We start from the raw sequence: 15,355 nt of genomic DNA on the forward strand, positions 1-15,355 counted from the left end.
ACCACTCGACCATCTCTCCGAAAGATAATTTCTACTTTATTTTTTTTTCGCCAAATAGAACATAGCCCTATGAGTTAATACGATCACTATGTAGAGAAACATATAGGGTGTGACTCTCTTTAATAGGTCTATAAATCTATATAAATAAAAGAGATATGTGATGCAGTATACCCATTTGTGAAGTGAAAAAGAACCTTTAACTTCATATCCGAATAGAAACCTCAGTGTCGACAAAGATTTAGCAGCTCTCATGAAAAAAACACTGAAATCATGCCCAAACACGTAACTTTCTACACATCATATTATGTAATTTTCCCTTTGTTCAAACAATATCAGATCAAGGAACTAACTGTGGATACCCTTTTTAAAACCTCCAGATTACACATTACAAAATGTGGTTACCCAATTGACAACATGTTTTTTAAATAGCTGTCCAAGCATAAGAATTGGGTTAGTACAGCATATGGAGGTTTTAGTGGATTTACTCAAGAAAAAGCTTAACCATGTCCTCTCTATTGAGCGATCTCTGTTCCTGTCCCCCTGGCTTGGGAACTACTTACAAGGGAAATATGCTTCCTTTTGTCCAGCCAAAATTAAGTCCAGAGTCAAGTGGGATGAAAAGCTAAAACGTAAAACATATGGCGATCCATCAGAGTGGTTTGTGGATTGGAGCATGTTTTATATTCCGATGATTTGGGACGATTCCCCAATTGGAGCATAGAAATACTCGATCATAATGTCACTCTATACGACGACGCTAAGGTCGCCCAACATATAGCCCTATTCACAGAGCAGCTGTCGTACCTTATTTATAAAGTTTGCACACCGCCTTCAACCCGGGAACATGGATTCACTCCATTCACTTGGTCGAGGGTCCAGGATGTTTACGTCATTGAGAGAATTGGTGATTGTGGTCCGCTTGCCATGAAATTCCTAGAAATCGTCGCTACGGGATTTGGTCCAGAACTCATGTCTAAGATCACCAACAAAATCGTCAATGATATCACGGCACAATACGTGTTGGAAATCTATAAGGAATATGTCGCACCCATCTAGGATTAGTTTCAAACTTTCTGTTTAAGATTTCCTATCTTTATGTTTGTATCCTACCCGTACTTGTACCATAAACCTATTTGATGTTCTTAACATTTTCCAGCTACGTTTTTAATTAATCACCTATCCACGTGGATACTATGTTTTCCTACTAACATATATCAAAAGGGTAAAACTGTTTTTTGAACGACCTAACCATGTGGACACACAAATTTGGACACACCTTTTCACCTAGTCACACTATGGATAAATAACCTATTGGATAGCTAACCAGTCCTACTACACATATACACATGTCTTTATATAGCCACGTTTACAGGAATGTTTTGATCTCCCAATTTTGTTTAAAGACCTTACTATGTGGACACACATTTTTACCTAATCACACTCTGGATAGCTAAGTTGTCATACTACACATATACAAATGTCTTTATAGTAACCAATTTTTAATCCAACGAAGTATAACCTTATCTACAAAGCTACATGATAATCTGGGAGTCAATAACAAAACATATACATTTGGCCTTATTGTATATAATACAACCCTACACCCTAAACCCTAACCCTTATATTGTCAAACCCTAACCCCTAAACCCTAAATCGTCAAAACCTAACCCCTATATTGTCAAACCCTAAACCCTAAACCCTAAACCCTACCTGCTTAATCGGAAAATCATAAATCGTAAACCTTTCAAGCACAATATAGTGAATATATGGTGATACCAAAACGAATTTCGTTTCACTGCATATCTACATAATCGTTACTCCCACAAAGACCTGGACACAAAAAACATGTTTACGTTTCATCCATAAAAACCTGACCACATGGTTTCATTTTTCAAGTACGGATTGTCGTTTGCAAATCCACGAAAACCTACTCCAATGGATTTGTTTGCAAATCTACATAATCGTGGACACAAGTACGTGGATGGTTCATTATTTATCCCACCCCATGTCGATGGAATACATATGGTCATACATACGTGGATTGCAACCTTTGACTCGTAACAATACCAACAAATAATGATACAGTCCCAATTGATTAAAAACCACGTGGTTAATTGTTGCTACTAAAGAACCTTAAATTATGTGCGGTGTCTTTCAAATCTAACAAATTAACAACAAAATTTTGTTCATCAAAGATGACACGAATGAGTCGAACAACAACAGGGATATCGGGGAAAACCATGTTTACACGAATGAGTCGAACAACAAAGATGACAAAGACCTGGACACAAAAAACATGTTTATGTTTCATCCACAAAAACCTTACCACGTGGTTTCATTTTTCAAGTACGGATTGTCGTTTGCAAATCCATGAAAACCTACGCCAATGGATTTGTTTGCAAATCTACATAATCGTAGACACAAGTACGTGGATGGTTCATTATTTATCCCACACCATGTCGATGGAATACATATGGTCATATATATGTGGATTGCAACCTTTGACTCGTAACAATACCAACAAATATTGATACAGTCCCAATTGATTCACAACCATGTGGTTAATTGTTGCTACTACAGAACCTTAATTTACGCGTGGTGTCTTTCAAATCTAACAAATTAACAACAGACTTTTGTTCATCAAAGATGACACGAATGAGTCGAACAACAATGGGGATATCGGGGAAAACCTTGTCTACACTTCAACAGACTTTTTAACATCATAAGAAACAAAATAACACCTTCACCGTGGATATCTAGGACGACCCAGTCTACACTTCGTCTTCGGCGGTGATAATTGATCGAGGGCCATGAATGCATTTAAATCAGGGCAATCAGTAGGTCGCACATCTTCATATGTGAGGGCCCAACTTTGATAACTATAACAACCACGGACGAAATCTGCATAAGCAAGTCCCTTGTTATTATTCGCCCACACTGCGTACGAATTGTCCTTTTCTAGACATTTGGAGAAGAAGCAATAATAGCTCGACTGTTGCTTTGACCACCACAAGATATTTTCTGACTTGTCAAGTCGGACGGTTGAGAGACATTCCTTCGAGTATACAACATCCACTCCTTGTTTACCTGCAATTAACAAGTTCTTCAACGCATTCACACCTTCTTCACCCAAATAAGAGGCAACTATTGCAAGCACCTCGGATGGCATGTGCAAATCGTTATTGGATGCGACCTACAAAACATTGTGGAGATTGTCAAACAGTCATTAAGTTACATGATTGGTAGTCTTAAATCAAGTCAACTATGATATGAAATTAAACGGATCTAACACTTACAGCCACTTCATGTCGATGAGTATTGTCCATCAGCAACAACAAGTTATTTTAGATCCACAATAGTGTCTTTGCCTTTCAGAGGTTCATAACCTTTATATATGGTGACAATCATAGTTAGGGCTACTTAAGTATTTGTTACACTAAAGCCCTCATACTGTATCCATGTGGACGGTACTTAGCTCAACCTCATTTTACCCACTATATCCATGTGGATTAGTTGATGACTGTTTGAAAGTTTTCTATATAAACGGGTTGTTCCCCGACAAAAGACACAAAAAGAGGAAACATGGTTCTTTCAACAAATAATGGCCCTCCTCCTACACCTTTGATAACGACCAGACATTACCCTCTCCCGCATAGTGATTTGACACGGAGGAGTGACCGTGAACCAGAACCGGAGTCAATCCGTCAGTCTATTGTTCAACTTAATTTACAGGTTTGTTTTCTAACTATTACAATTTCAGATCTGCGATTCCGTATGTTATATATTAATTATTTTTGTTGGTACTACCTCTAGATACATATAAAGGAGCCTCCCCCCAAAGACCTGCACATTCCAGCCCCTATACTTGCCAAAATAGTGAGTTTGGTATCTCAGGAAGGCCCGATGGCGCTGAAAAACTGGATCCTGGCTGGCCGCGCGGGGAGAGTAGCTGCTTTGTCTCCGGAAACACTCTCGTCTGTCAGGTTGGATCGTGATCCGGAGTTTGTCAAATGGTCAAGGCTTACACATGTCTACTATGATTTCTTCGGATGGTGCCTATACGAGGAGAATCAATATGCTTTGTATGTGAAAAGTTTGTTCCTTGCGTTTCAATGCCTTCAATTAAAAGAGGCAATAGATTTGCTCGGTACGGTTAGGAGTGTGTACCCGTTTGCTGAATTATTGTGGGTAATGTTGAATTCCTGTGCTGGGACTCTTGATATGGATGTTTACTTGAACTTCAGGAAGAAGTACGGCTTTGGTCAAGCAGACAAAATGTCGGACTCTTTTATGTACCACATCTACATCATTGGACCTCAAAGAAAAATCTCCTACGAGAAAACTTTGCATTTTGAAGATTTCCCAGAATGCTGGTGGCAACACGACATGCTTGGTCAATACAATCGGGAGAGATGCATGGAGTGTATCTACTATTACCTATCCAGTTGTATATCGGTTATATATTAGGGATATTATCCTGTACTTTCTTAATGTTAAATGGTATTATGTTATCCCATTAAGTTATAACCTTTATAATTCATATTTTCCTCAGTTAAATGCTATTGGTGTATTTTTACATCGGTTAATTGCGACATGTCAAAACCTATAATATTAAGAACCATATGGTCACACAAATGTGGTTAGCAACATCTGTTTTTAACAATCATAATTTTACACACCCCTCATCCATCCACAAAAACCTGACCACATGCACATAATCCTACTCTAATGGATTTGTATGCAACTCTACATAATCGTGGACACAAGTACGTGGATGGTTCATTATGCATCCCACACGATGTCGATGGATCCATATGGTCATACATACGTGGATTAAAACCTTTTACGTGTCACAAAACCAACAAACAATGATACAGTCCCAATTGGATTTGTATACAACTCTACATAATCGTGGACACAAGTACGTGGATGTTTGATCATGCATCCCACATGATGTCAATGTCCATATGGTCATACATACGTGGATTGCAACCTTTTACGTGTAATACATATGTAAAAGGTTCCATACGTGGTCATACATACGTGGTCATACATATGTGGTCATACATACGTGGACACTAGTCCCAATTGAATCCACAAAAACCAAACCACGTGATTACATGTTGAACCTAACCCCAAATATATCTTGCATTATGCCACTTAGTTCAAGTAACGACATAATTATAGTCCAATGGTTTGGTATGAAACAATACATAATCGTGGTCCCATTTACCTAGATGAATCAGTAGGTATACAACACTATTTCGACAAGTGGGAATTTATAGGCATCAAAAGCAATTCCTAAACTTCTAATTTCCATACTCCATCCAAAGTATTGTCAGAATCTTCCTCAATTAAAGAGAACCCACATATCCCAACTTTGAAGGGATAAACCCTTCGATATCTGTTGGACATATATGTCACCCTAATGAATAGGTTGTACTACCTACGTTTTTTTTTTGTTTTTTTTCCACCAAAGTTCTGCTATCTACTTTATCTACATGATGTTGACAACACCTAAGACAAGACCCATACTAACCCGACACATCGACAAAAATATTTACCGACATAAATGTTTGCCGAGCTCCTTTAGTTGCATGCTTATTATGCAATACTCGATTAGACTTGGGTAAATTTTTGATCATCCATGTGGACACTAATAAAGGAGTCTTTATGTCATGTTACCGAGGGCCTCATTTAAAAAAAATACGACGTCTGGGGGCTTTACCGGGACTAACTAGTAAAAGGCCTAAGGCAGGAAGCGATCTTAGAAACCAATCACGCTCCGTAAAAAAATCTCTATATCGTATTCGTTTAGAAGAAAAACAAAAATTGCGTTTTCATTATGGTCTTACAGAACGCCAATTACTTAAATATGTGCGTATCGCCGGAAAAGCCAAGGGGTCAACAGGTCAAGTTTTACTACAATTACTTGAAATGCGTTTGGATAACATCCTTTTTCGATTGGGTATGGCTTTGACTATTCCTCAAGCGCGCAAATTAGTTAACCATGGACATATTTTAGTTAATGGCTGTATAGTTGATATACCAAGTTATCGCTGCAAACCCCGGGATATTATTACAGTGAAGGATGAACAAAACTCTAGAACTTTGGTTCAAAATCTTCTTGATTCATCTGCCCCTGAGGAATTGCCAAACCCACTGACTCTTCACACATTCCAATATGAAGGGTTAGTCAATCAAATAATAGATAGGAAATGCTTCGGTTTGAAAATAAATGAATTGCTTGTCGTAGAATATTACTCTCGACAAACTTAATAAACCTAACTTAAGTAAAAAAAAAATTACTAAAAACATGAGTTCGGACAACTCCCCTTTGCCGTTAAAAATAAAAAGGCACAAGGTAAGGGATTTTGTCGAGGAATCTTTTTCCTATTCATGTATCATAGATTGGTAGGGGGATTTGGATCCCTTGTTTGCTCTTCCCAGCATTTTCCATATGAAAGAAATTAGGAGTAGAGAATCTATTTCAAAATCAAAACAAGGTAGATTTTATATCTATTCTTTTTTATTGGATTTGATACATTGTGGTCAATCACGTAAGATTGGTGAATTTGTTGAAAATAAGGAAAGAGAGGGATTCGAACCCTCGGTAAACAAAACTTTACATAACAGTTCCAATGTTACGCCTTCAACCACTCGGCCATCTCTCCGACATCAGGATTATGACTGAGTATCTGGGTGGATAGCGAGTTATTCATCGTTTTTTAGATTATGGTTAATAGATACCTCGGAAAAATTGGAAGTAGATAGAAGGTGTTTTTTTATGAGTCCGCTTTTATGTTAGTTCGTACTATACAATTCCTTTGTTTGTGAGAAAATTTTCTCACAAAAGAAAAGTTAAAGGAAATAAAAAGAGTTAGAGAATGGAATATTACCTATGCCAAGATTGCGTATAAATGGAAATTTTATTGATAAAATCTTTACAATTGTAGCCGATATCTTATTACAAGTCATTCTGACAACTTCCGGAGAAAAAGAGGCTTTTACTTATTACAGATATGGTGCGATTTGATTATCATTATTATTCTTTTTTTTCTCGCAGATTTGGATTGGAATAGAAAGAAAAAAAAGTATTGAAAAAAAATCTACGCTTTTGAAGGTGAAGTTTATAATATAAAAAACAATCCCTTCTGTCATGTATCCACGATTAATGCAGCCTTAGATGCTTCAATTGTGAAAGTATTGAGCAAAAGGTTTTTACCTATGGTTCCCGTATTACAGATCAATCCTACTACACTAATACAATATACGAATAGGAGGCATAGGGGAAGAAGCACTACGCCGAGAAATCAACAACACAAAAAATTTCTTCAAAATGATTCCCTTTCTTCTTCTTCTTTGAGATTGGGACTAATTAAATTAAAATGGTTGGAACAATAAACATCCATCTCGTTCGTACTTTGGATACCCGTATAACCATTGAAGACTGTTGAAGTGACTCATTCCTGGAAATTTAGCGGCGTTGAGAACAAAGAAATTTTGAGAGTTTCCTTTTTTATTTTTATCTAGCATGAACCCACTTGGTAGTAAGAAAAGATCTTTTGCAAGAAGGTTGGCTAGGGATTTCTTGTAAAAACATTAGCCCCGCTTAGTTCATAATGACATCACATTTTTACATATATTATTTTCATTATGCACCTAAAGGAGGAGCCGTATGAGATGAAAATCTCACATATGGTTCTGAAACGGAGAATTCGTTAAAGCGAATGACGACCGTAACGGATGTCGGCTCAATCTGAAGGAAATTATGCGGAAGCATTACAGAATTATTACGAAGTTATGCGACTAGAAATTGACCCCTATGATCGAAGTTATATACTCTATAATATAGGCCTTATCCACACAAGTAATGGGGAACATACCAAAGCTTTAGAATATTATTTTCGGGCATTAGAACGAAACCTCTTTTTACCACAAGCTTTTAATAATATGGCTGTGATCTGTCATTACGTGCGACTATCTCCACAATAGAAAAAAACAACGAACAACTAGTCAATGAAATACTAGAAACGCAAAAAAGGGCTTTCTACATAAGCGCGTCGTCCAAAACGATTTTTTATCAGCTGTAGCAAATAAATAAACTTCATTGATCGAAATATGAAGTGAAGACTAGATATGCCTAAATACTTTCTTCTATGGATAAAAAAAGATTTAATTGATAGAGGAAGCACCGTAAAGATCAATTGGAAAGGTTAAGGTTTTGGACCGATACAACAAGAGCTGTTTATTTATATCATAATATGATATAAATCTTAGGAATCTACTTATGTTATAGAGTGGATACCCTAAGGTATTGAGCAGCAGTGTAGCATCAGATCCTAAAGACAGTAAGTCTTTTTCTTTTTTATGAAGTATGAAAAAGTCTTTTTCAAAGATTCTATATAAATTTTTATATGAAAGCGGGATAGTTACCTTTCAAAAAATTCTAATATCTAATAACAGTGGACATGCCTTTTTTCTGAAGGTAGGAGAAAAGATAAAACTTCTTATATTAATTAACATATTAATTAAATCAAAATGAAAGTTTGAAACTCATGTAATTACAAGATATCTATAAGAAATCTCATTCAATTAGACATTCAATTAGATATAAAGTTCAAAGTAGGTTAAAGTTAAAAAACTGGTACACCAAAACAAAAGAGTTGGTTGTCGAGTCGTGTGAGGTAGGAAACTCTCAAGTACGGTTCTCAAGGAGAGAATTGACCCGCCTATTCCGACCGTGGAGAACAGGCCATTCAACAAGGAGATTCTGAAATGGCGGAGGCTTGGTTCGCTCAAGCCGCTGAGTATTGGAAACAGGCTATAACGCTTACTCCTGGTAATTATATTGAAGCACAGAATTGGTTGACGATCACGAGGCGCTTCGAATAAGAACTTTCCCTTTGTTTCTTTTATTTCTATATATTTATTTTTATAATTAATCGTCTTTTAGTTTCTTGGCCCTCACGGTCGAATAAAACAGATCCTTTTTTCTATCAGAAGAACCAATCAAAGAATTTTTTTTCATTATATCCTTTTCTCAAACCGTTCTATTTCATCTGGTAGTCTCTAGGGGTAAGTAGTACATGAATATGAGAATATCTATATATCTAGTTTTTTCTATTTTTTCTTTTCGACTATTAAAACCAATAAAAGATATTTGAAAATTACTAAATATCAATACTAGACTGTTTCTTAGTAATGACTAATAAGCGTTTATTGAAATAGGATAATATTCTCTATAAAAAAAATAGGCTACATTTCAGAACTTAATAATTGAAAAAAATATGAATACACTTGATTAGGTTATAAAAAAAGCTCTTTGGGTACCAATGTAAAGGCCCGAAAACATTTTTTAATTATAATAAAGGGTCCGTTGAGCACCCTATGGATATGTCATAATAGATCCGAACACTTGCCCCAGATCGACTTCCAGATCATAATTGCTCTAGTGAATAACTAAAGAAAATAGATGGATAGATGGCAGATAGAAGAGAAAGAAAAAAAATTCTAAATATCTATCATCGGTTCACTAATTACTTGAGTGACTATTGGCGGGTTTCTTTGTATGTGTTGTCTGGAAAGAGGAGGACTCTATGATTATTCGTTCGCCGGAACCAGAAGTCAAAATTTTGGTAGATAGGGATCCCATAAAAACTTCTTTCGATGAGTGGGCTAAACTCGGTCATTTCTCAAGAACAATAGCTAAGGGACCTGATACTACCACTTGGATCTGGAACCTACATGTTGATGCTCACGATTTTGATAGTCATACCAGTGATTTGGAGGAAATCTCTCGAAAAGTATTTAGTGCCCATTTCGGCCAACTCTCTATCATCTTTCTTTGGCTGAGTGGCATGTATTTCCATGGTGCTCGTTTTTCCAATTATGAAGCATGGCTGAATGATCCTACTCACATTGGACCTAGTGCTCAGGTGGTTTGGCCAATAGTGGGTCAAGAAATCCTGAATGGAGATGTGGGCAGAGGCTTCCGAGGAATACAAATAACCTCTGGCAAGGCTACTAGGACTTGGGTCCCTTTCTTGGGCAGGACATCAAGTACATGTATCTTTACTGATTAACCAATTTCTAAACGCTGGAGTGGATCCTAAAGAAATACCGCTTCCCCATGAATTTATCTTGAATCGGGATCTTTTGGCTCAACTTTATCCAAGTTTTGCTGAAGGAGCGACTCCTTTTTTTTTTACCTTAAATTGGTCAAAATACTCGGAATTTCTTACTTTTCGTGGCGGATTAGATACAGTGACTGGGGGTCTATGGTTAACCGATATAGCACATCATCATTTAGCTATCGCAGTTCTTTTCCTAATAGCGGGTCATATGTATAGGACCAACTGGGGTATTGGTCATGGTATAAAAGATATTTTAGAGGCTCATAAAGGTCCATTTACAGGCCAAGGCCAAAAAGGCCTATATGAAATTCTAGCTATGTTAGGCTCTTTAACCATTATTGTAGCTCACCATATGTATTCCATGCCCCCTTATCCATATCTAGCTACTGACTATGCTACACAACTATCATTGTTCACACATCACATGTGGATTGGTGGATTTATCATAGTTGGTGCTGCTGCGCATGCAACCATTTTTATGGTAAGAGACTATGATCCAACTAATCGATATAACGATTTATTAGATCGTGTCCTGAGGCATCGCGATGCAATCATATCACATCTCAATTGGGTATGTATATTTCTAGGCTTCCACAGTTTTGGTTTGTATATTCATAATGATACCATGAGTGCTTTAGGGCGTCCACAAGATATGTTTTCAGATACTGCTATACAGTTACAACCAGTCTTTGCTCAATGGATACAAAATACCCATGCTTTAGCACCTGGTGTAACAGACCCTGGTGAAACAGCGAGCACCAGTTTGACTTGGGGGGCGGTGAGTTAGTAGCAGTGGGTGGCAAAGTAGCTTTGTTACCTATTCCATTAGGGACGACAGATTTTTTGGTACATCATATTCATGCATTTACAATTCATGTGACGGTATTGATACTGTTGAAAGGTGTTCTATTTACTCGTAGCTCGCGTTTAATACCAGATAAAGCAAATCTTGGTTTTCGTTTCCCTTGTGATGGGCCGGGAAGAGGAGGAACATGTCAAGTATCTGCTTGGGATCATGTCTTCTTAGGACTATTCTGGATGTACAATGCTATTTCCGTAGTAATATTCCATTTCAGTTGGAAAATGCAGTCAGATGTTTGGGGTAGTATAAGTGATCAAGGGGTGGTAACTCATATTACTGGAGGAAACTTTGCACAGAGTTCCATTACTATTAATGGGTGGCTCCGCGAGTTTTTATGGGCACAAGCATCTCAGGTAATTCAGTCTTATGGTTCTTCGTTATCTGCATATGGTCTTTTTTCCTAGGTGCTCATTTCGTATGGGCTTTCAGTTTAATGTTTCTATTCAGCGGGCGTGGTTATTGGCAAGAACTTATTGAATCCATTGTTTGGGCTCATAATAAATTAAAAGTTGCTCCTGCTACTCAGCCTAGAGCCTTGAACATTGTACAAGGACGTGCTGTAGGAGTAACCCATTACCTTCTGGGTGGAATTGCCACAACATGGGCGTTCTTCTTAGCAAGAATTATTGCAGTAGGATAATGGCTAGGAGGATTTGAAAGGCATTATGGCATTAAGATTTCCAAGGTTTAGCCAAGGCTTAGCTCAGGACCCCACTACTCGTCGTATTTGGTTTGGTATTGCTACCGCACATGACTTCGAGAGTCATGATGATATTACTGGAGAACGTCTTTATCAGAATATTTTTGCTTCTCATTTCGGGCAATTAGCAATAACTTTTCTGTGGAGTTCCGGAAATTTGTTTCATGTAGCTAAGCAAGGAAATTTTGAGACATGGGTACAAGACCCTTTACATGTAAGACCGATTGCTCATGCTATTTGGGATCCTCATTTTGGTCAACCGGCTGTGGAAGCGTTTACTCGAGGAGGTGCTCTTGGCCCAATGAATATAGCTTATTCTGGTGTTTATCAGTGGTGGTATACAATCGGTTTACGTACTAATGAAGATCTTTATATTGGGGCTCTTTTTCTATTATTTCTTTTTGCCCTATCCTTAATAGGGGTTGGTTACACCTACAACCAAAATGGAAACCAAGAGTTTCATGGTTCAAAAATGCTGAATCTCGTCTGAATCATCATTTGTCAGGACTATTCGGGGTAAGCTCCTTGGCTTGGACAGGTCATTTAGTCCAAGTCGCTATTCCTGCATCCAGGGGGGAATATGTTCGATGGAATAATTTCTTAAATGTATTACCGCATCCCCAAGGGTTAGGCCCACTTTTTACAGGTCAGTGGAATCTTTATGCTCAAAACCCCGACTCAAGTAGTCATTTATTTGGTACCTCCCAAGGATCCGGAACTGCCATTCTAACCCTTCTTGGGGGATTCCATCCACAAACGCAAAGTTTATGGCTAACCGATATGGCACATCATCATTTAGCTATCGCAATTCTTTTCCTCATTGCGGGTCATATGTATAGAACGAAGTTTGGAATCGGACACAGTATAAAAGATCATTTAGAAGCACATATTCCTCCGGGAGGACGATTGGGGCGTGGGCATAAGGGTCTTTATGACACAATCAATAATTCGATTCATTTTCATTTAGGCCTTGCTCTAGCCTCCTTAGGAGTTATTACTTCCTTGGTAGCTCAACACATGTACTGTTTACCTGCTTATGCGTTCATAGCGCAAGATTTTACGACTCAAGCTGCGTTATATACCCATCACCAATATATTGCAGGATTCATCATGACAGGAGCTTTTGCTCATGGAGCTATCTTTTTTATTAGAGATTACAATCCAGAACAGAACGAGGATAACGTATTAGCAAGAATGTTAGACCATAAAGAAGCTATCATATCCCATTTAAGTTGGACAGCCTCTTTCTTGGGTTCCATACTTTGGGACTTTATGTTCATAATGACGTCATGCTTGCTTTTGTTACTCCCGAAAAACAAATCTTGATCGAACCCATATTTGCCCAATGGATACAATCGGCTCATGGGAAAACTTCATATGGATTTGATGTACTTTTATCTTTGACAAGCGGCCCAGCATTTAATGCGGGTCGAAGCATATGGTTGCCTGGCTGGTTAAATGCTATTAATGATAATAGTAATTCATTATTCTTAACAATAGGTCCTGGAGATTTCTTGGTTCATCATGCTATTGCTTTAGGTTTACATACAACTACATTGATCTTAGTAAAAGGTGCTTTAGATGCACGTGGTTCCAAGTTAATGCCAGATAAAAAGGATTTCGGGTATAGTTTTCCTTGCGACGGTCCGGGACGAGGTGGTACTTGTGATATTTCGGCTTGGGACGCATTTTATTTGGCAGTTTTCTAGATGTTAAATATTATTGGATGTGTTACTTTTTATTGGCATTGGAAACACATCACATTATGGCAGAGTAACGTTTCACAGTTTAATGAATCTTCCACTTATTTGATGGGATGGTTAAGAGATTATCTATGGTTAAACTCTTCACAACTTATCAATGGATATAACCTGTTTGGTATGAATAGTTTATCAGTCTGGGCATGGATGTTCTTATTTGGGCATCTTGTTTGGGCTACACGATTTATGTTCTTAATTTCCTGGTGTGGTTATTGGCAGGAATTGATTGAAACTTTAGCATGGGCTCATGAACGCACACCTTTGGCAAATTTGATTCGCTGGAAAGATAAACCAGTAGCTCTTTCAATCGTGCAAGCAAGATTGGTTGGATTAGCTCACTTTTCTGTAGGTTATATATTCACTTATGCGGCTTTCTTGATTGCCTCCACATCGGGCAAATTCGGTTAATTATTTATGTATTCTATCCGCAATCATATATTTTTTTTATTAAAAAAAATATAGGTACGCACTCTTAAATTTATTTCTACATCTAGGATCCGATTTGTATCATTATCATTGATAATAACAGGAACTGAAGCACTATGGCAAAGAAAAGTTTGATTTATTGGGAGAAGAAGAGGCAAAAATTGGAAAAAAATATCATTCGATTCGTCGATCCTCAAAAAAGGAAATAAGTAAGATTCCATCGCTAAGTGAGAAATGGAAAATTCATGGAAAATTACAATCCCCACCGCGTAATAGTGCACCTACACGTCTTCATCGACGTTGCTTTTCGACCGGAAGACCGAGAGCTAACTATCGAGACTTTGGACTATCTGGACACATCCTTCGGGAAATGGTTCAGGCATGTTTGTTGCCAGGGGCAACAAGATCAAGCTGGTAAGGATTTAAGTATCCCTTAATTTTTCTATTTTTTCTATCATCGATGAGGCCCCTTTACCATTCTATCTAAATAGAGTTTAGTCCAAGTTTTTTTTGTTTCAGCGCGGGGTAGAGCAGTTTGGTAGCTCGCAAGGCTCATAACCCTGAGGTCACGGGTTCAAATCCTGTGTCAACAACATTTTTTTTTCAAGAAATGTAAGTTTGATTCTATTAACTAGTCATTAATTAATACATGTCTTTTGGGACGCGAGGAAAAAATTACTATATTTCCCGGTCAACTATACCGAATCTTTTATCTTTTTGAATCCATTTATATTTGGGCGGATAGCGGGAATCGAACCCGCGTCTTCTCCTTGGCAAGGAGAAATTTTACCATTCGACTATATCCGCATTTTTTTGCCTTCTTGATAAAAAATTTATCGATAATATTTGTTCAAAGCTAGACGAGATACACTCTTTGGTTTGGGGACATTTCATAAAATTCTACCACCAAATCAATTCAATTAACAATTCTATTAATATATATAAATTATATATATATATATATTATATATTAATATTAGATTTATTTTATATATTTAATGTTGAATTCCATATTCAAGAATATATGATTCTTCTATTTCCATAAAATATTCTATATTGATATAAGATATCAATTTTTATTAGTTTTTTTTCATATTTAGTAACTATTTATTAATCTTTTATTCATATTTCATTCAAGTTCCAGAAGTTCGACCCCCCCCCCCCCCTCTAATTTTTTCTTTATTTGCATTTTATGGACTTATATTGAATTTGAATGTGTAATTCATTGAATGGGAGGGGGTCATCTCATTTTTGGATCTGCAACGAATGAATTCAAGAGATAAGAGAATTAAGGATACCCACCAAGAAGACTAATCCAATCCATAAAGATGTACCAGAAAATACAACATTTTTGTTACTCGACCAACCATCAGGAGACGCAAATACAACGGGTACACTAATCAGTAAGATTGACGAAGTAATAATTAATGCAAAAACAGCCAATTGGAAAGCAATAGTCATGTTTTAAATC

General features: G+C 37.2%; 2 non-coding genes and 1 pseudogene across 2 annotated transcripts; 1 reads left to right on the top strand and 2 right to left on the bottom strand.

The window, feature by feature from the left end:
• Positions 1–6,587: 6,587 nt before the first annotated feature.
• TRNAS-GGA (transfer RNA serine (anticodon GGA)) lies at positions 6,588–6,674 on the bottom strand. The gene has a single exon. It is a non-coding gene; the product is annotated as a tRNA-Ser (tRNA).
• Positions 6,675–7,100: 426 nt separating this feature from the next.
• On the top strand, positions 7,101–7,447 carry LOC147925591 (uncharacterized; annotated as a pseudogene).
• A 7,173-nt stretch (positions 7,448–14,620) lies between these two features.
• Positions 14,621–14,691, bottom strand: TRNAG-GCC (transfer RNA glycine (anticodon GCC)). Its single transcript has one exon. It is a non-coding gene; the product is annotated as a tRNA-Gly (tRNA).
• Between the last annotated feature and the right edge of the window lie 664 nt (positions 14,692–15,355).

Source organism: Camelina sativa, chromosome 16 (assembly GCF_030686135.1).
Source record: "Camelina sativa cultivar CO46 ecotype springtype chromosome 16, ASM3068613v1".
NCBI classification, from domain to species: domain Eukaryota; kingdom Viridiplantae; phylum Streptophyta; class Magnoliopsida; order Brassicales; family Brassicaceae; genus Camelina; species Camelina sativa.